At 43.7% G+C, this 21,359-nt stretch overlaps 1 protein-coding gene across 1 annotated transcript in view; it reads right to left on the bottom strand.

The window, feature by feature from the left end:
- Positions 1 to 21,359, bottom strand: part of Niban1 (niban apoptosis regulator 1) — a 154,525-nt gene that overhangs the window by 32,444 nt on the left and 100,722 nt on the right. The window lies entirely within an intron of this gene.

Genomic DNA, 21,359 nt, shown 5'->3' with positions numbered 1-21,359 from the left:
CTTACTCACTGTCCAAGCTGATGATTCCATCACTTACTGGGCAAAGTGGTCAGAACCACCACCACCTTCCCCCAATCCCCCCCCCCCTCTCTCTCTCTCTCTCTCTCTCTCTCTTTCCCCCTCACATGACTCAAATGCTTCCTCCAGGCATCCAGTGATTGCATGCTACCAATAACTAACCCTCGTATGAGCAATCCATTAGTGGTGCATCTGAACCCAAGCTAACATCCCATTTCTCTGTAAGCTGACATCAGCCCTTTCTGTCAAAAAGCACGTCTATATAGAATGCTAATTTATGTAAATGAAAGTGATAATTGATGACACAGAGCAGGATGCTGTTTATTTAAGCACCTCACCTATTTCACTGAGAACTGACAAAAATCCCAGAGGAAAGCCCGGTTATCACCTCATTTGACAGACGACGCTGACAAGGCACAGAAAGCTGAACTGACTGCCTGTGGTCACACAGATAGTGAGCAGAGGATCCAGGTAGACCTGGGGTAGGCATCTGACTTTAAGCCTGCTTCTAATCATTACATTACACGTCCTAACTTGACGAGTGTAGCCCTGGCTGTCCTGGAACTTGCCCTGTAGCCCAGGCTGGCCTAGAACTCACAGAGATCCACCTGCCTCTGCCTCCCAAGTGCTAGGATTAAGGGCATGTGCTACCACTGTCTGGTAAAATATTACATTTTTAATATTAATATTAATCGTATTATAGCTGACAAATAAGATATCGCCAGAAAGGAGTGACTATTCAGTGGTAGGATTTAAGGTATGGAGCTGGGACCAGGGACTGAATAATCTACTCAGAATTCCATAAGTCATACTATGTGTCTTCTTTCCCAACACATTTTTTTCTTTTCTTTTCTTTTGTTTGTTTTTTATTGGTTTTCATTTTGTTTTTTTGTTTTTTTGTTTTTGTTTTTGTTTTTATTTAGGGTTTGCTGAGAGACTCACTCTGTAGCCCAGGCACACTTGGAACTCACAATCCTGTCCCAGCCTCCTGAGTGCTGGAATTACAGGCATGCGTCATCACACCAGCTAAAACTAGCTCTTGGAGGAGGAAATGTAAGAGAATTGTAGAGCTTTTTCATGTGGGAAATGAACTTTAAAAATAATCTTGGACCAGCCAGATGGTTCAGGGGGCAAAGGTGTTTGCCACTATGGTAGTTTGAAAAAAAAAATGACCCCCCCAAAGGAGTGGCACTATTAGGAGGTGTGGCCTTATTGGAGTAGGTGTGGCCTTGATAGAGGAAGTGTGTCACTGTGGGGGTGGGCTTTGAGGTCTCACATATGCTCAAGCCCTCCCAGTGTCTCAGGATCACTTCTTCTTGCCCAAGAGTCAAGATGTAAGAATTCTCAGTTCCCTCTCCAAGACCAGGTCTGCCTGCACGCTGCCACACTCCCAGCCGCTGTGTCCTATCATGATAATGGACTAAACCTCTGACCTGTAAGGGAGCCACTGCAATTAAATGTTTTTCCTTTATAGGTGTTGCCACGGTCATGGCGTCTCTTCACGGCAACAGAAACCCAAACTAAGACAGTCATCAAGTTTGATGATCAGAGTTCAATCCCTGAGACATACATGGTGGCAGGAAAGAACCAACTCTTACAAGTTGTCCTCTGTCCTATATCATGGCACACATACCTCCACGATCAATCACTGCAAATAAAATTCAAAAATAATCTAACCAGGCGCTTCTGGGAGTGCAACTCAGTGGTAGAGAGTTTACGTAGCATGTATTGGTCCTAAATTTGATAAGTTTCATGTCCACCACGCACGCACGCACGCACGCACGCACGCACGCACGCACGCGCGCGCGCACACACACACATACACACACCCTAATCAAATCATAAAGAAATCCACTCCTAGAAGGGGGAAATATCGGGTGGTTAAAGGGCAAGCTTCCACTGCAAAATGGCTCATAGCTCTCTTGCTGGAAACTGTAGCCTCTATATAATCTATAATCTGCAAATGTTGGTGCTGTTAGAATGAAGGCAGCTGGCTCTCTGTCGGGAGGGGTGGCACCTTAGCGTTAGAGCAGCAGAATTACTCAGTCAAGACCTTACTCAGTCAAGGTTAAATCGTTCTTATGGGGACTGGGCATGACTTAAGAGACTCAGTCTGTCCTGGCAGGTGGCAACCAACCGGCAGACTGAGGATGACCTTCCGTGAGGTTGGTAATCTAGCTTATAAAGCACCAGGCACTTACAAGAGGAAACACAGCATCTACAAGAGTTAAAGAGTTTTCCTAGTCAGGGTGCCACAAAGCCGAAGAGAGACACCTTCAAAATCACAGAGGAGGAACCAACATTTCCAACATCAACACAGAGTTTTGCTCCAAAGGGAAAACTGGAAAAATGGCCTGCCTTGCAAATCAAGTTTTCAAATTGAAATATCTTCTTTCTTGTTATTTTTCTTGGCTTGGCAACTCATTCAGTGTTTAGCCTCAGAGGACTAGAAAATGAAAATGAAGGTCGTCCTATACAATTGCCTGTGCCAGCTGCGGGGCTCTCCCCACAGTGGGACTGTGATCCAGGGCTCAGCACGCTGGGATAGGACTGGACGGAGTGAAATGGAAACTGTAATTATCATGTGGAGGCTCGAGATGACTCATGTGCTCTTATTTTTAACAGCTGTTTTCATTCCCAATCTCAGGAAACAAAGAGATGGGGAGAAAATGTGACTCTGTATTTGGATCGGGTGAGTATGGCCAGATCTGCCCGCCAAGGAACGAAGGTTTAGATTCCTCAGGGCTTTCCAAGCAGCCCGGCTCCTCTTACTTCTTCCCCCAGCTGACCTCAGTAACTGCGGGAGATATTTCATAAACTGTCCACGGCCTTCTATGTCTGTATCAACGCAAACTGACATGTGTACCGATAAGTATATGTGAAACGTCTTTAGGGGGGGAAATGGAAGGAATTAAGCTTTGGAGACTATGATATTAGCTTTAGACAAAAGCCAAAAAAGGAATGTCATAAAGCAAGCATGCAATAGTGTGATGACACCCTTACCTCAGGCAGAGAAGAAAGGGACAGGGACAAAATGGGCCACAAAAGAAGCCACACCTGGTCAACAATGGAATCCGGGAGATAAAGAGCTCTCTCATCATCAGGACAAAGGAAAATTTTAGCTTTCCCCTTTTTCTAGTGGGAGAAAGATCTATGCTGCCAATTTGTCGTTAGATTTTCAACCGATAAGCTAATTAAGCAAACTGATTTATGAAAAACTTAGAGGAGAAATCTGCCACAGAGTAAGACACTCTCTGTGAGTGTCTGTTCTGGTGATCATAAGCAAAACTCCAAAAGCAATCGCCAGCTCACTAAGCAAACAGAGAATGAAGTTTGCCCAAGACAGAGCTGGGCGGCGCGGTTGTAAAACGACCCCCGTTTCTCTCCGGCTGTTTCAGGAGGCAGAGCTGAAGTCGGGACAGGTGTTTGAGAGAAGGCAGACCACCAAGTTGTATGATCGGCTTCCTGTTGGCGTTCTCCAGGGAACACACTGCAGCTGCGCAGCTGGCCTCTGTCCCCCCATGAGCAAGCGAGAGTTTAGTTCCCTGGCCTCCAGCATCAGTGGTTTGGGCTCTTCCACAAAGCTTTCCCTCTGCAGGAAGACTTATGGCAGGTAGCAAGCAGGCCAGAAACTTCCTTTTCCCACAAGCTGTAAGGCTATACAAGGGGCCAGATGTACCAGGGAGCAACTGAGGCGGCGTTGGTTGAAGCCAGATGAAGGAACTGGGGGTGGAGGTCCCCCACCACTGTATGACCTTTCTTAGCTGAAGGTCATACAGCTGGTCAGAGTTGGAGCCCCGAGCTGAAAACTCAGCTCTGGCGGGTCCTGCATGACCTTGGCATTCACACTTAAATCATAGACTTTGAGAAGCAGGAGTGGTCACTGGTCACCGACCGTGAGCTCTAGTGCTGAGAACCTTCAGGATGCCAAAGCTGTGCTCTCAAGTGGTTCTGGTGACGGAAAGTTCGGGATTTAATGAAATGGTTCTTTCTGCTTCTGAACTGCTCTAATTATTATTATTATTATTATTATTATTATTTTGTTTTTCGAGACAGGGTTTCTCTGTGTAGCTTTGCGCCTTTCCTGGAACTCACTTAGTAGCCCAGGCTGGCCTCGAACTCACAGAGATCCGCCTGCCTCTGCCTCCCGAGTGCTGGGATTAAAGGCGTGCGCCACCACCGCCCCGGCTGCTCTAATTATTTTAAAATTTAATTTTTTTCCTTCTTTCAAGCTATTATGTTTCCATGCACCCCACCACCACCACCCCCCCCCCCACCCACACACAATCCAACTCCCCTCTTTCAGAGTCAGTTAATTGCCATTACTCCTTTTCCATATGGCAGGGCTTTAGGATCCCAGGCACCCACTGAGTGGACTGATTTTCCTTCGACCACTCTTTAAAGAATTTACCCCTTGGATCTTTTGAATCAGACCCTCTTTCCTCCTCGGTGATCAACTCTAATTCATCATCCTCTTGGCTCTAGAATTCACCCCAGCACATGGGATGGTCCCCTGCCCCTTTTCTGGTTTCTTCTTTAATGCAGCCACAGCATCCGGGTGACTCATGCCTTTCTTGACATCCAATAAAATCCATAAATGTTTTTCATCTGAAACGCTTGCCAGCCTAAGCGCCTCCTAACTTGCACTTCCACTTTTGACGTTAGGACGGCCTTTAAAGCGTAGCCATATTAAGTGACAACTTGCCCCACTTGCCAAACCATTTAAAAATCATAATTCTGTCTCATACCCCCTTTCATCTAAGAACCAGAAAACTGGCTAAATTTGCCTTCTTTGTTTCTATCCAATTCACTGGTAAAAATGTTCCTAAAGTCCAGGACACAGACAAACCCTGGGAAACTATAAGCGTTTTCGGAGACATGTGGGAGACACATTGCAGCCATTCATTCAACGCTCCGTATCCCCAGGGCCAAAAACCGTCTAGGAAGCACGGCCCTCCTTGGTCTCTGCCTAGGTCCTCATCTGTGCAGCTGCATGGAAAACTCGCATTTGAAAGAGATGATTAAGGATTTTGTAAGGGAAGCTGTGCTCTCCTAGGCCTCTTGGGGACAGTTATTCAGGGGGCCAGCCAGAGAGACATCATTTTTGGTTTTTTCCACTTGTGCAGATTTATAACATGCCTGAGTTAACCGAAACCCCAAAGCTCCCAGCCTGTGGAGTCGCTGTATGCTGTGACTCTGGCCGGGCTGCGCCAGATCTGGGCTTGGAAGCTGTCTTGTTATTCTATTTTAGGGATAGCCTGTACCAAGCCCTGTTAACTGATCTGCCTAGCGATTTGGGCAAGTTATGTAACAGTGTTACTCCCGGGCTGCTGTGGTTCCCCTTACCACAGACACTCTAAACTGTCCTCGGTGCCCGTTCATGGTACCCTCCTGGGCGAGTTCCTTGTCCTAGTGTTCTTCCTAGAACAAGGAAGAAAAGGTGTGCAGCCAAGATGACCAAGATCTAAGGAGTCACTCCCCTGGATGAGTCATAAAATCCCCACAAAGGGATTTTTACAAAGATTAGGGCCTGAGCTTCTGAGTTAGCTCATGGACAAGCAAGTCCCGCTCACCTCCAGACACTTTTCTAACACTTTGTGATTTAACGCTTCCAAGCCACTCTGAGATAATTCTGGATTCACACACCGTGATATAACATATATTCTATATAATATATATTTATACATATACAAATGATACAGGAAGAGCCTTGAATATTCTTTTCCCAGTTTCTATCCCACAAAGACACAATTTTTGATTATCATAACATGAAACTGATGTGGATGCTCATTCAGATTTTCATAATGTCGCATGCATTTCACCCCCCACTGTGTGTGTGTGTGTGTGTGTGTGTGTGTGTGAGAGAGAGAGAGAGAGAGAGAGAGAGAGAGAGAGAGAGAGAGAGAGAGAGAGAGAGATTAATGTTTGAAGTTATTTTCAAGGTGTATTTTGTCCAAAGTTTAGAACCATGTAATTCAGAACTTTGATTATATGGCAGGTTTATCTACCCTAGACTCTTCACTTCAAAACTGATCTAATCAAGATCTAAACAGACCACGAACAAATATTGCTAAAATTAAAGCAAAATAAACATAAATTTCCTCACTAGAATTAATAATGGTTGGTTCCCACTCTAATAAGATGGGGGTGAATGTTTTTTACTTTAAACACGATTTCTATGTGACCAGCTTTAGTAAACATCCTTTATTATGTTATAGGGGCTAACCCCAGGGAACGAGAAGAAGATTGCTAAATTACCAGACATCCCTGAAAGACATCCTAGAAAACTGTTAGACTAAAATATAAGTCGATTACTCACATCATCTGTGTGCTGGTTAGTGGACATGGGCCCATTAGGCCTAGAAGATAACATATCAGGAATATATGTACACACTTCAGAATCCAGTGTCAGTTGCTCTGGGTGAGAATACAAAACCTCAGGACTCCCTCAGAGGAGATGGAATACCTCTCAACAAATGCAGGGGAAAAAAGTATAGTGAAGAAAAATTATTTTGAGACAACTTTTAACCACACAGAAGAAAACCACATAGATGAGCCATGCCCAGTCATCTCGTGAATTCTTGACTTGTCAATAAAACCCAAAAGACTATCAACAGTGAAAAGGAAATGGCGGTCTTTAGAACAAGGGAAGGCAGACTGGTCTCATTTCCTTCAGATTGGGTGATTAGAAGGCTGTTGAAGACATCCTGCGTCTAGATTTTAGCAAGGCACTTGCCAACAGCTTGCATGATTTTGATTGGCACACCCAAGATAATGCAAATGGACCAGCAAAATCAGTTAAAATAAATGATGGGTGCTTGTTAAAGAGCTGAGATTATTGACTTCATGCAGGGAAATCTGTAGAGTGCCCTAATGCATTGTCAATTCCTTGGAAATGTATACATCTATCTAGCTATCTACTACATCAAATATCAGATCTTATTTACCTATCAACATACCACAAACTGGGGTAGGTCCTGAGGATATAAAACAAAATGGAGAAAGTTTTTAACTCTAAGGTCTCCAAAGTCTACTAGGTTACAGAATCTGAATCTAAAATAAAATATAATATGGATAAATGAATTTAGAACTTACACCAAAAACACAACCACAAAATTAAGTGGCACATGCCCCACACATTGTAGGTTCGCAACAAAAGACTGGTAAGTAAATTCATTTTTGGGAAATTCTAATCTTTAATTTCTTCTATATTTGTGGCACATATATGGATAGTTGTATATATGTGCACATTTGAACATTCTAAAAGCAGATGAAATCCTATCCTCAGATGCACACTTAAGGTAAGACAATTGTGAAGAACGGAACTTGAAGGCTGCCCCTAAGCCTGGGTTTCTGAGTATCTATGAGATCAGTGTGAGAGGTCTAACATGGTCATCCACAAAGCAAGGGAGGCTGGGCTTCCGCCCTGTGGGAAACAGCCAAGTCATCAGTAGACTGAGATTTGCTCTTCCAAGTTTATCATTCTATACTATCCTCTCTTGCAGAGCACCCAAAAATATGTTGCAAATATTTTTAAATATAGAAAAAAAAAAGGCAGAGTTTTTGACTGAATCTGAATTTGACTGAAAGAATGCAGACTCTCACGGCCTTGGAGAGTGAAATCCAGAGTGAAGGGATCCTGGTGACTGTGAAGATTTGCTGTAAGAACTCTGGCCTTGCTCCGTGTAGATTCAGATCCTCAAGTCAGGATGGGCAAGAGTTCACAGAGCATGGCTGACTCGAACTCAACCTAAGGAATGAATTTCTAACACCTAAGCTGATCTTAAAGTCAACTGGGTCCCAGCAAGCTGTCAAGAATTCTCCAGTGGGGAAATGCTCTGCCACGACTCAGTTACTTTGTAGATGATTCACTCAGATCCCTTTAGTAAATCCTCTGCGGCAACACAGTCTCCCCATCATGGCAATGATCACTCCATAGCTAGTATGATCATGTCGGATGTGTCTCTGTAAACTCTGGGAAGATTAGGGCTGCTCTTTGTATTAATCTCAGCTTCCTCGGTTCCCAGTGCAGAGGATTTATCAGATGATCAAAGAAAGAGGAAGAGAGGGATTAAAATGGTCAAGTGAGTATTAGACTAAATCTCCTATAAGGTTCCTTCTAATCAGAAGTTTCATGGTTACAGACAAAACCCAAGAGATGCCAATAATCAGATTGTCTTAACGAGTCCCTCCCTTACTGCTTTAAAGAGCCACAGAAGGAATGGAGCTCCACCTATGCCCCCAGATGTCAGTGAGCATCAATGTACCCTAATGACTTGTCCAATACGTTGCTGGACACTCCACTCCCACAGGTTCTGACTTGGTGGACCCAAGATGGGGCCCAGAGTTTGCATATCTAATACGCGTCTAGGTGGAGCTCACTCATGCTGCGGCTCAGGGACACACTTAGAGAAGCGTTCCGCTGCAGCATTGGGAGTGTGATTCTCACACATCAGAAGCACCAGTGGATCGTAATTCCCAACAGTGGTCCAGCAGGTCTGGGACTGGAGCCGCCAGGGTGATTCTGTTGCGGTGGTTTACAGACACATATGGGGGGGGGATGAATAACAGGAAATAGGTATAGAAAAATCTGATGCTTAAATATTCAGGATCCTAATGACCTTGTTCCCCCATCAGCAGCAGGTTAAGAAATGTCCTTTTTGGCCAGCTGTCATCCACTTAATACAAATGAAAACTTACAGTTACCAAATTAGTATTTAAACATGGTACAAGGCTGAGATTTATCTGAGAATATATGGACAAATGATAACCTCTTGGGAAAGGTCAAAAGACACCATTTTAAACCCGTGAAACTCCCCGCCACAACTTCAGAAGCAGTCACTGACTAGACATAAATCCTCAGCTATAATCCTGGTTAATTTCATTTTCCCTTTTTGTGAGTGCTGTAGATATGCGGTCACTATCTCGTATGTGACAGCAACCTACTCTTCTCTAAGATAAATGATCTCAGTTCCCTTTGCTTTAACTTTTTTTTTCAAAGCCGTAAAAAATAAAAATGGCCCCTGTCCAGCCTCGTCCAAACAATATGGGTGCTGTCATAGTTTTCTCTTTCTGAATTCCATGAAACCCGCTGTGGTCTGAAGGTGATCTGCTTTGCAATGCTTTCCATGGCCATGAGTTCATTTATCACACTATGGGACTTGACTACCTGGACGGAGCAAAGCCAAGAGGATAATGATAGAATCGATGACTTCCTGTGGACACACAAAGATGGCTGCGTGAGTAGGCTTGTGTCCTGAGGTACCAAGTTCAAAACCGGCACTCGAGACTCTGACAACCACTCGGGAGATGCCTCCAAACCCCAGCAAAGCAAATGACAATGATCTCGCTCCCTTTTGAAAAGGTGACTTTCAAAGTGTCTACCATCAAATGTTTTTTTCAGGCAGGTGTGGTGACACACACACTCAGGTTGCCTTTCTGCCCCCAACCATAGAAACCAAGTCATCCGCTTCTCTGTGACATTGTGGAAAGTGGTGTGGCTAACTCCCTGCAGGCAAAACATTTGCCATACAACCTGGACAAAATGTAATGCATACCTGTGCTTTTAAATAAACAGGGAAGATTCTCTCCTGGCCATGGGCTGGTCTTCATCCATATTAGAACTTTATCTGGTTCCTGGAAATGGCTACTTACAAACTAGTATAATGTATCACAATAGCACAGGAGATGTTGGAGGGAGTCTTCCCAACCAATTCTATAGACAGCCTTCCCTTGTGAACCCAGAACACTGAAGTCTTAGCCACACTCATGAGAGCACACTTTTCACAAGCAGAAGCCGGCAGTGTAATGACTGGACCAGGTTGACATCAGAGAACAAATCACTGGCATGAATTGGCATCGCTCCATCAAATCCTAGCCTGACACACCCACAGGGCCCAGCACAGTCTTTTGACGCTATCTGGCAGTATCCAAGGATCGTCATTACTGATGATGAATAGAGGCATCTACCTTGAACTTATCAGATTTTACAGTTTACAACAGCTCATTTGATTCCCATAGCAATCTCATGAGGCAGGCAAGCCAGACATAATCATTCTAGGTAAAAAATGTGAAAATCTGAGAAGCAAAGAAATTTATATCCCTGCCCAGGGTCATAGCAATAAATAACTCATTCTATCAAGCCATCAAGTGAGAATAAAAATAATAGGCAGACAACGAATTTCTAATCTGATACAGACTCAACTTCAAAATGGACCTAACCTTACTTAAAACTTGTAACCATGGTCTACCTTATCTAGGGTAATATATTTCACTTTCCTTATTTATAACTTTCTCCCAAAGACCTGAAAAATTCAATCGACCCATACTCTCCTTCCTTCTTAAGAAAAAGGAATGAGGGGCTGGAGATATGGCTCAGAGGTTAAGAGCACCGACTGCTCTTCCAGAGGTCCTGAGTTCAATTCCCAGCACCCACATGGTGGCTCATAACCATCTGTAATGAGATCTGGCACCCACTTCTGTATACATAATAAATAAATAAATCTCAAAAAAAGTAAAAAAAAAAAAAATTTAAAAAAAAAAAAAAGAAAGAAAAAGGAATGAATGATTGCCCCTAGTGCCTGGGAACCTATTGACTGCCCTGGCTATGAAAGTAAGAACATGGGCTCATTTCTGGTGTCTTCCTTAGGTTTTGAAGGGTGGTAAACTATTTGGGGCTTAAGTTCTTAGGGACCAGGTCATTTAAAAATAATGGGAACCCCAGCAAGTATGTATCAATAAAAATAGTGTCTACATTCCTGACCCATGATGAGGAGCAGTTTGTGTCTAATTTCTGGGTTAGCTGATCCCACGCAGCCAAAGGACACTTGGCAAGCATTTTGCAGTTGGGGTTTTGAGGGCCTGGGACTCTGTATCGGCATGCGTTGTCTCACAAAGTCGTCACTTAATACGCCTTTACGCTTGGGCTCAACTGTGTGGTTTGTGAAAACTTGAAGCATTTATAGTTATTTTCAGGAAAGGCCAAAGATGTCTTGTTAAATAACTAGCTTACAGCAAGTTTACAACAAGATAGAATTCCTGACGGGGATGGAATGACTAAAGTAAGAGTTGAGCTAGGAAGGTCATGGAAAAGTAGTCTGCGATTGTTTTAACTGCAAAAATTATAGAATGACGACACACCCATCCTGATTTAGCAATGTACAGTGACTGGAAGGGAAAAAGGAAGAAATGAAAAGAGTTATGGGGAATTTTTATATTCCGGACTTAACATTTATGAAATGTATTAACTGTCCTTTGGAAGATACACGTCGATTTAAAAAACATTTAAAATATGCTAGGTACCCTCAGTAGGCTGAGGGCAGAAGATTGCTGAGAAATGGGAGGCCAGGGTGGGATACAGTGAGTTCTAAGCCAGCCTGGGCTAGACTAGGACCTGTCTCAAAAGAACACAATGACGATGATGATGATGATGGTGGTGGTGATGATGATGATACATATGTACATACATTTATTTATCTGCATGACCAGGAGCTATTTTTACATCTCCAGAGTCAAAGTAGTCCCACAGAACTTTGCCCCTTAGATTCTAAGAGAGTACCAATGAGCACATTCTAGGGTCCCGATATGCAGGGGCTGTGCCCAGGAGCCAGAGTAATTAGCATTAGTGGGTGGGATATCACACCTAAAGGATGGTTTCTCGCCCTGGAGGCAGGTGGAGCTTGAGCCTGGCTCTCCCTTGAATTCTCCTAGCAGTTACCTAAGGAGGTGGTTCTTGTCTCCTCTCCTTAAAGACACTGCTTAGTGGAGTTCACTCAGAAGGCCCCGACTGCTTCCTTCCAGGGCTTAGCTCTTCTTGAACAGAGAACAAACCCTGAGGTCACGTGGTACTCCGGGGCCTCTTACAAATATCTGTCAAAGTATGGTTATCATCCGCTCTTCACCAAAGCTGAGCAAGATCAGAGAAGAACATGTCTACATGCATCATCTGCAATAAAACTGGGAGAACTTATGTGCTGTCTACGACTGCATCCTTAGGGGCAAGATCTGTCCTATTTATCTGCTACCCTGAATCAGTAGTGACTGCCGCTTCCACTGTGGAGCTTAAGGCAAATTACTTTGCTTCTGGGGGGGTCTAATTTCAAATGAGAGGCTGACTAAGCCTCTTAAAGGGCAGTCAGTTTGTCATCATACAGATAGTGATTGCCATGACTGTATTCTTATTTGGGGACAGAACATTCTAGACTCAAGGCCACACGCCCCTTTTCTTCCCGTGCCTTCTTGCCCACCCCCCAAACTCCGCTGTCTCTGGGCTGTAGGAAGTCACCCGGGTAGCTATAAGGATGCACTAAGTGACCAGCGTGACTTCGTAATGCTTCTGATGGATACTTGGTGTCCGCTGCTTTCTTCTCCGCTCCTGGAACAACACTTCATGTTATTTCCTCCTCCAAGCTCATCAAGTGGGCAGTCTAATTCAGTGAACCCATAAAATGGTGAGAATATTTCAGTTTGCCACTCTCTGTCAAGGTTAGAGTAAATCTGACACATTAGATCATTAACTTAGTCACACGGGCTTGAAGACTTAAATACCCTTTTTTTTTTCTTTTTCCTCTGCAAAAAAATAGACTGCCTGAGAGAAGTCATTCAGTACCCATCCAAAACACTGACCTTTATAAATTATCCAGTTCTCAGAAAAACTGTCATATATGTTGACACGTAACTGTAAGGCCATTAGACAGTCTATCTCAACCAGAATTTCCTCACTACTAAAATGCTATAGAACCAAATGTATTATTATAACAAAACGCTGCAGAACCAAATGCACTTTGTCCAAATCAAGACTATCAACTAGAATATATAGGTCAGTCTCCGATCATCCGTGTTAACAAGGAAAGTGATGACAATCATTCTTAAAACTTCCTGCTTGGGTCTGTGCTGGAGCTGTGTGTGTGTGTGTGTGTGTGTGTGTGTGTGTGTGTGTGTGTGTGTGTGTGTGTTACATTTGAACGCTGCTGATTCTATGCTCCGGTGACCCTATTTACTTTAAAACAAAGAACAGATCTGCCCTATGGGAAGCCAATTTGTGCTTAGCTGTGCTTTGTTCTTTACTTAAAGTGACAGGTGGCATCTTAGCCCAGACAACTCGCTTCTTTCCCCCTCCTTTGCTCTTTCACTCCCCATGCAGCTTTTACACACGCACGCACACACACACACACACACACACACACACACACGCGCACGCGCACGCGCACACGCGCACACGCACACACACGCACACGCACACGCGCACACACACGCACACGCACACGCACACACGCGCACACGCACACACGCGCACACGCACACACACGCACTTCTCCAGGCTGCAGAAGATAATGAATACTTGGTTCTAAAGACTTCCTGCAGGAACCAACAGAGGAAATGGAAAAGCAAAGAGCATCCAGTCTACTGTCATTCGGTAGACAGATGATGGGAACTACATAGTCCATTTTAAATTACTAGTAGCCACATTAAAAATAAAACAGGTAAAAGTTAACTTTAGTAACACATAGCACTAACCCACAAATATCTAAAACATGTAACCAGTAAATAATGTTTTATTCACTCACTCACTCATTCATTCATTCATATATTCAATTTTATGTGTGTGGATGTTTTGCCAACTCATATGTATGTATGTGTACCATGTGCATGTCTGGTACCTGTTGAGGTCAGCAGAGGGCATCAGATCCCCTGGAATTGGAGTTAGGATGGCTGTGAGCCATCACGTGGACGGGTCCTCTGGAAGAGCAACAAGTGCTCTTAACCTCAGAGCCATCTCTCCGGGCCCCACTATGTTTAATCTTGATTGTCACCTTGACTGACTTGAAAAGTGCCTGGGACGTTCATCAAGAACACTTCTCCATGTATCTGTGAGGACATTTCCAGACAGGATTGACTAAGTGGGGGGAAGACCTACCCTAAATATGAGCAGCACTAACCCCACAGACCAGGGTCCCACATGGACTAAAAGAAAGGAAAAGGACAAGGATGATGCACACTGGCATGCTCTCTCCCGGCTTCCTGGACGCCATGATGTGAGCTGTCCTGGCCCAACCTCCTAGCCGTGATGGACTAAAATCATGAACAAAATGAGCCCTTCCTTATTGTCCCACCAACTATTCTGTCACAGAGAGAAGCCTGGTTAACTGTACAAGTGCTATCAAGGTAACATCTCACACCAGTACTAAGCCTCTGGGATCTGATGTAACTTTCACACGTACAGAAATTGGATATTTCAAGTGCTCAGTGACCATGGGTGACTAGTATCTACCTTATGGATCAGGAAAACTCGGGGTTTAAGAGGTAGTTGCTTATCTCAGTGGGGACAGAGGCGGAAAGAACACATAACCACTGTCCACCCCTCGAAGTTCAAACAACATCATTAAAAAAAGGATCTATTCTATATCAATAAAGGAAGCTCTGATCCATCATTACACAAACAGCACATCTCACCTCAAGGGTCAATAGGAACTTGACTTGTAACGAGTCCCTATGTAGATTAAGCTTGGCTCAAGTTTCAGACGTTGACCGTTGTCTCTTACAGACCCTCCTGGTGGCCAGTGAGGAGCCTGGTGGCCAGTGAGGAGTCAGTGCAGTTTACTTTGAGGGTTTTCCCCCAGTGCTGAATCATAGCAGGCCTGTTCCGGTTGGTAGAAAATTGCTAACTACCAACGGACGTAGTAGATGAGCTCATTTCCAAACAGGATACAGCCTTACAACAACCTGCTTCATTTATAGAAACAACTTGTTCACCCAACTCCTACCCTCTACCGAAAAGAAAAACAGCCCAAGGGTTGGATAAATTCAGGTCCCTCTGGCACCCAGTGTCAGGAATGGCTAAAACTCTGGGTTACATGATGTAATCACATCCCATAAAACTAGATAAAGAATTGGTTCAGTGATCAGATTCCCTATGGTAAAACAGAGAAAGAGGAAATTAAAAAACAACCAACCCTCTGCCCCTGCTGGATGGGTCAGAGGCTTGAATGGATGAACACATGTGATTTGCTTCCTATGTGAGTTTCTATGTGAGTAAGCCAGCAAAGGCCTCTTGTGTATTCATAGTTCCTGGTGGTATTTTGTGATTAAGGAAGACACAGTGGAATTACAGAACTAAAATGGCTCTTAAATGTCTCCTCAATTACCCTACAACACAGCAGTGTTTATTTATTGAATAACTGTAATAGCATATAAATTATTCCAGGCCTATTATCATTACTGATAATGGCAAAGACTACTGTGTATTAAATAGTGTGGGTTTACAGATCAAAACTAATCAAATGGAAGTCGTTCAGAAGACGTTGCTTTAATTTCTCCACATTTCACGTGTTAGAGCATGGGCCCTCTCATTATCAAGCGGTTTTCTACCATGGCGGGTGTCGCTGGGGCCCCAAGTGAGGACATTTCTACGAGAAGCATCTTGAAGGCAGGTGGGTGTGTCATTGGGAAATCATGATGTCTTCCCGGGACTCTTCTCTCAAGCTGAGTGCTATAGTTGGATACTCTTGGACTAGGTCCCCTGAGGCTCCATACGGTGGAGTTCAGGCCCCACTATGAAGAAGTAAGGTGGAACTCAATCTGACTATGGTGCTGAACTGAGACCTTTCGGAGACAATCAGGATTTGATAGGGACAATGGTTAAGAGCACTGACTGCTCTTCCAGAGGACCCTGGTCCATTCCCAGCACCCACATGGTGACTCACAGCCATCTATAACTCCAGTTCCAGGGGAGCTGACACCCTCTTCTGGACATTTTGAGCACCAGGCATACACATGATACCCTGACATGCATGCAGGCAAAACTCAGATACATAAAGTAAACTAAATAATTAGTAACACAGCATCTCTACATCGCGATGTTTCTTTCTAGTTCTAGGCTGGGCATAGTTCCCCTATTGAAGTTTGTATGTTTAATGCAATTCGTTACACATTTTAGCCTGCCACCACCCCTTTGCCCCCCAGCATGCCTTGGACTCCCTTAATCTATTATTTTTCACAGTATTTATGACATTAATCTAAGTTAATCATTTGTATTTATATTTATGGTTTATTTTCTAGTCTGCCATTGGCCCCTAATTATGCTTGACATATATACTGTACACTCAGTAAATATCTGTTAAATGAATGTCGTTCTGATCAGTACAGAGTCTGAGTTTCTAATTAAGACAAAATTAATATGAAACTTTTCATCTAAGCCCATATTTCTAGTTGACCAGTGAGTGTACTAGGCAAGGCAACATTTAATTCTAAATTAAAAGCAAATATTACTACAGTCACGGAAGCAACCAAGGAATAGCAGTGAGAGTACGGGAAATCAGCCCACAGATGTTCACCACTGGATCCCCAGCGCCCTGAGCAAACACAAAGCAACTGCTCAATGTGTGTTTGGAAAAGGAATGCACAGCTACTTACTCTACAGTGCATGTCGTTGTGGGACAGCGAGATAAGTCATGGCGTAGGTGGAGCTGTGGCAGGTGGGAGGCACAGGGCAAAGGGAGGGCTGTGGCCCAGCACACAGGGGCACATCCCCCTGCTCGCCACCCAAGCTGTGACGCTCTCAACCCACCTGGAGTAGAGATTTAATTTATGCCAGGTTCGGATGCAGAGACCTCCAGCAGAGTTCCAGGGGGTGGGTTCCCGATCTCGGAAACGACCTAACTGTGATGGCAGTGGGGGTGTAAGGTGACGCCCCAGGAGTAAAGGACCCAAGAGACCTGGCATTGGTGTCTCTCTACAGCCACTCAGACTTCCTTCCTCTCTTTTTACTCACATCCCAACTGCAGCCTCAGGCTCCACCAGGGCAGGGAGAAAGAAAGCCCATTAGGACACCCGGTCTAGCCCATGAGCCTGAGTCTGGTCTTTAATGCGAATTTCTAACATCACCCGTAGACTATGTCACGTGATCATTTGGATTGTTTTTCAAAAATAATTTATAGCTTAATGAGCTTGCAATTAGAATCTCAGCAGGCATTAGGAGCTAATTAGCTACAATGAGTTAACAAATAAGAATCTATGCTTAATATTGTCAAGAAAGAATCAATTGTAAGGGGAAATTTTTTCATATCAGGTGTAATATTGCACAACAAATACCTATTATCTACCATAAATCAAAATTGCATCTACATAGTAGAAACGAATACCCGCATAACTTTAAGATGTAGGCTTATTATTTTAATATTCAGGGGGAAGGCTATATTATTTCATAAACAGTGCTGATACAACTGTTTATCCACTTAAGGAAAAACAGCAGACCACAGGCATACATCACATGTGAACATGATTTCTGCACAGCTGAGAGACTTCAGTGTGAAAATCTAGCACTATAGGGAGCCCAAGAGATGACTCAATGGTAAAGAGCACTGGCTGCTCTTCCAGAGGACCTGGGTTCCATTCCCAGCACCCACATACAACTTGCAATCACCTGTAACTCTAGTTCCAGGGGATCTGATGTCCTCTTCTGTTCTCTACAAGCACCAGGTACACACGTGGGAACACAGACATATGTGTAGGCAAAGCACTCAGACACATAAAATCACTTTAAATATATATATATATTTATGTATATATAAATATATATATATAATTTTTAAATAAGCAAGAAAATTACCTATATAATCTAGGGTTAATAAAAATCTCAACAAAGGCAGGAAATCTAAAAAAACATGAAAGAAAAGATAGACATATATGATTATATAAAAATTAGATATCTTTACATGGCAAAATATATTCTAATTAAAAGCTAATAGTAGCATAATGAGTTAATAGTAACAGATAAATGATGAACTTGAAAAAATGTCATTAGTGGAGATATGTAAATATATTTGTTAATATATAAATCTTCATAGAACTCTGTAAAACAATAATAAAATAAAAGGAGAATGAATGAGTGAAAATGAAAATGGAAAATTCACACAAAAAAGAAGTCTAAATGATGACAAGTACTAGGTAAGATGCTCAGATCCCGTGACAGTCAGGGAAGGGCCACCAGAATAAAGAAGAGAGTCATTTTTAACCTGGCAGCCTACCAGTGCTCACAAGGAACAGAAAGTCTAATGCCAGGATGCTGCTAGAGTGCTCTTGTGTACTGTAGAAATGTGAAGCTTTAGAGTCCAGCTGAAAATTGACCTGGTAGCTTCTACTAAGTTAAAAATTCATTTACTCACCAACCATACTTCCTGGGCACGTCTTTATAGAAATAGGAACATGAGGACATATGTACAAGGATATTAATATCATGATGGATTTTAGTCATTGTGAGAAAAAAAAGGAAAGGCTATTGATAAGAGCTTGGCTGACCAGTGCAGAACATGGCTGACTTGCGCAGAGCATGATGGGCCAGTGTAGAATACAAGCCATAGAATATTATAATCCACTGAGCAATGAGTTAGAACCATGTCGGTTAACCAGACGAGGTTTCCACAAGGCTGCACCAGGTAAGAACAACAAAGGCAGACGAGTAAGGATCAGATGATCTTACTTTTAAAACAGCGCCCAAACAATAAGCCTTATCATGTGTGCATGCACACGGAAAACAGGCAGAAGACACAGAGTTTAATATTGCTTGTGGAGGGACGGAAGGAGAGAATGAGGAAAATAGCCTAGTCTTTATGATATGATCTAGTTATGTGTTCACATAAACTGTGTGGATATGTGTATACTATATGGGACTTTAAAACAAAACAAAGAAGGGGAAACACTCGCCTGAAAAGAAATCAGTTGGCTTTGTATTTCTTACATGCATGCCCCAGCCTTCTGCTGTTACCAATGCCCCTCTTCCTCCGTGCCTCTGGGTAAGCCACTCAGCCTCCCGCCTCCCGCCGCCGCCATCTCTCAAATGATGGGTATGAAACACCATCTGTAAGATGAGTTCCAGCTTTGGTGCCCTTATTCGATGCTTCCTCTTCCACAGTCACTAGGGTGAGAGAATACCAGTTTGATTTCTGTTTCCCTAACAGCACTGTAGCTGATGGAAACTAGGCAACGGGATCCAAAACAGAAACCGAGCCCATTCCCCTACCTGTTCTCTGTTTCACCCACTCTGGCTTTTGTTTTCTCAGCCTGGCCATGCTTCTTTTCATAATGCTGTGACACTGTCGCAGTGGTATGCTGGGCACAGTTGGTATATCCCACAAGCAACTGGGAGGCCTGGGTGCCTGATTCATGGGCAGAATGGTGGGAATGCCCTTGCTTTGGAAAGGGAACAGTTAGCAATGGGGTATGAAGCAGTCAGTGTCCACTGTGGGCCACCCTAAACCCTCAGATCGAACCCATAGCTTTCAGAATCATGATCGATCAGCAGTCACACACTTCTCCAAGGCAGAAATCAAAGCCAGAACTTTAGGAAAGAGTGGACTGAAGGGAGAGGCCAGTGTAGTGCTCAGATCAATGACTGTAGGAAACAAAGTGACAGAAAAATTAGAGAAGACCCGAGAACTACTGTGCATGGTGGGGTTGGATTTAAGCTGCAGGATTGGTTCAGGGCTGCAGCCTGAGATGGTGACCAGGCAGAAGACATGCACTGGGGGTCATCCAAGAAGGCCAAGGCCGGAGGAAGAGGGGAATAAGGGTAAGATTTCAGTGGGAAGTGTGCATGCCTGCAGAGAGCAGGGAATGGAAATGGAAGAATAGGGGTGGGGAGACTCAGAGACAAATACCTCAAACTTACAGAGAAATACAATTTTGTAAACATACTAAAATTTTCAAAATATTGTGAAATCACCTTCAAAAGACTGAGGAGTCGTAATTTATATCATATTTAGCATTAATTATCATCTTGTCCTAGCAGGATACCATCTGAGAAGAAATCCTCACTTCAGAAACTGCCTAGATCAGATTGGCCTATGGGCATTTGTACTGACGATTGTTATGACATATTATTAATCGATGCAGGAGGGCCCAGGCCGCTGTGGGTGGTACCATCCCTAGGCAGGTGGTCCTGGGCTCTCTAAGCAAGCTACCTAAGCATGAGATTATGAGAGAGCCAGCAAGCCGTGTTTCTCCACGGTTTCTGCTTCAAGTCCCTGACCTCCCTCAATGAAAATTCCCTCAATATTTCCAGGCTGTGACCTGGAAATAGAACCCAAATAAACCCTTTCCTCCCTGAGTTGCTTTTGGTGTCTTATCACAGCAACAGAGCGAAACTAGACCAATTTACAAGCTACCACTTTTATTTGAGATTAAAACATCATTAAAAAAAATGGGGATTGGGGATTTAGCTCAGTGGCAGAGCACTTGCCTAGCAAGCACAAGGCCCTGGGTTCGGTCCTCAGCTCCGGAAAAAGGAAAAAAAAATGTTGGGCTAGGATAGATAATGAAGTAGAAACAATGGTGCTTTTTGTGAGATGATATGTGAGAGGTATTATTTTATAAAATTGTTTTTGTACTTAGTAATCATGCCTATGACCTATGGGGTCAGTCAGTTGTAATGATTTCCTTCCATGAATCTTATATGATTTGTGAAGTAACCAAGTGGGTGGGCTTGTGTCACTGAGTGTCCCTGTCCTACCCCCAAGGACCGTGAGGAGGAGGAGAGTAACACAGTACTAGTGTTAGAGTCAAGATTTGAATCCAAGATGGCCTGACCCCACACACAGCTTACATCCACTGTGCCTGACACTCCTCTTCCCGCAGAGAACACCCTTTGAAATACGCAATCTCGCTTCAGAAAATGCCTCTGCCTGTTTCAAGTCCACTTCATGAAGAGACACTCACTACCACTTCCAAGTGGGTTTTTGTTTTCCACATCAATGTCTCAGTCCCCGCCACCCCCCCCAAGTGTATGACTGACTCACTGTGCCCAAAAATGCCTGGGTCAAACTAAAAACTGTATTTCTTCTTTTCTTTCTTTTGTTTTGTGGTAGGCTCTCACTCTGTGGCCCAGGCTGGCCTGGAAGTTATGACAATCCTCCTGCCTGAGACTCCCAAGTGCTAGGGCTCTAGTTATGAGCCATCGCAGATGGCTTATAGCTCTTCCTCTCAAATGTTTTCTGGACCTAAGGTAAGCAAGCTTTTTCTGTGAAAGGCAAAACATTACATCCCAGGCTCTGCCAGTCACGACGTTTCTGCCATGACTACTTGTCTCTGCCCTTCATCCACAAAAGCAGGCAAGAACACCTGGGCAGATAGTGTGGCTGAGTTCCACACAAAATAGCTGGCATCCAGCTTGGGCCTACAGATCACATATGTCGACGACTCTTGCTCCAGACCACATGATTTTCAGGCGAATATTCCATGTAATTCCTTCACAGATTCCTTCTCTAGAGCAGTCTACATCAAACCCCTCTCGTAACTTCTTGGTACATGGTTTACACACAACTCAGTTTGTAATTAGTTTCTCTTTGTTA

Source organism: Peromyscus maniculatus, chromosome 11, assembly GCF_049852395.1.
Source record: "Peromyscus maniculatus bairdii isolate BWxNUB_F1_BW_parent chromosome 11, HU_Pman_BW_mat_3.1, whole genome shotgun sequence".
NCBI lineage: Eukaryota > Metazoa > Chordata > Mammalia > Rodentia > Cricetidae > Peromyscus > Peromyscus maniculatus.
The sequence above is the reverse complement of the archived record's forward strand: the minus strand, read 5'-3'. Positions and strand labels throughout refer to the sequence as shown.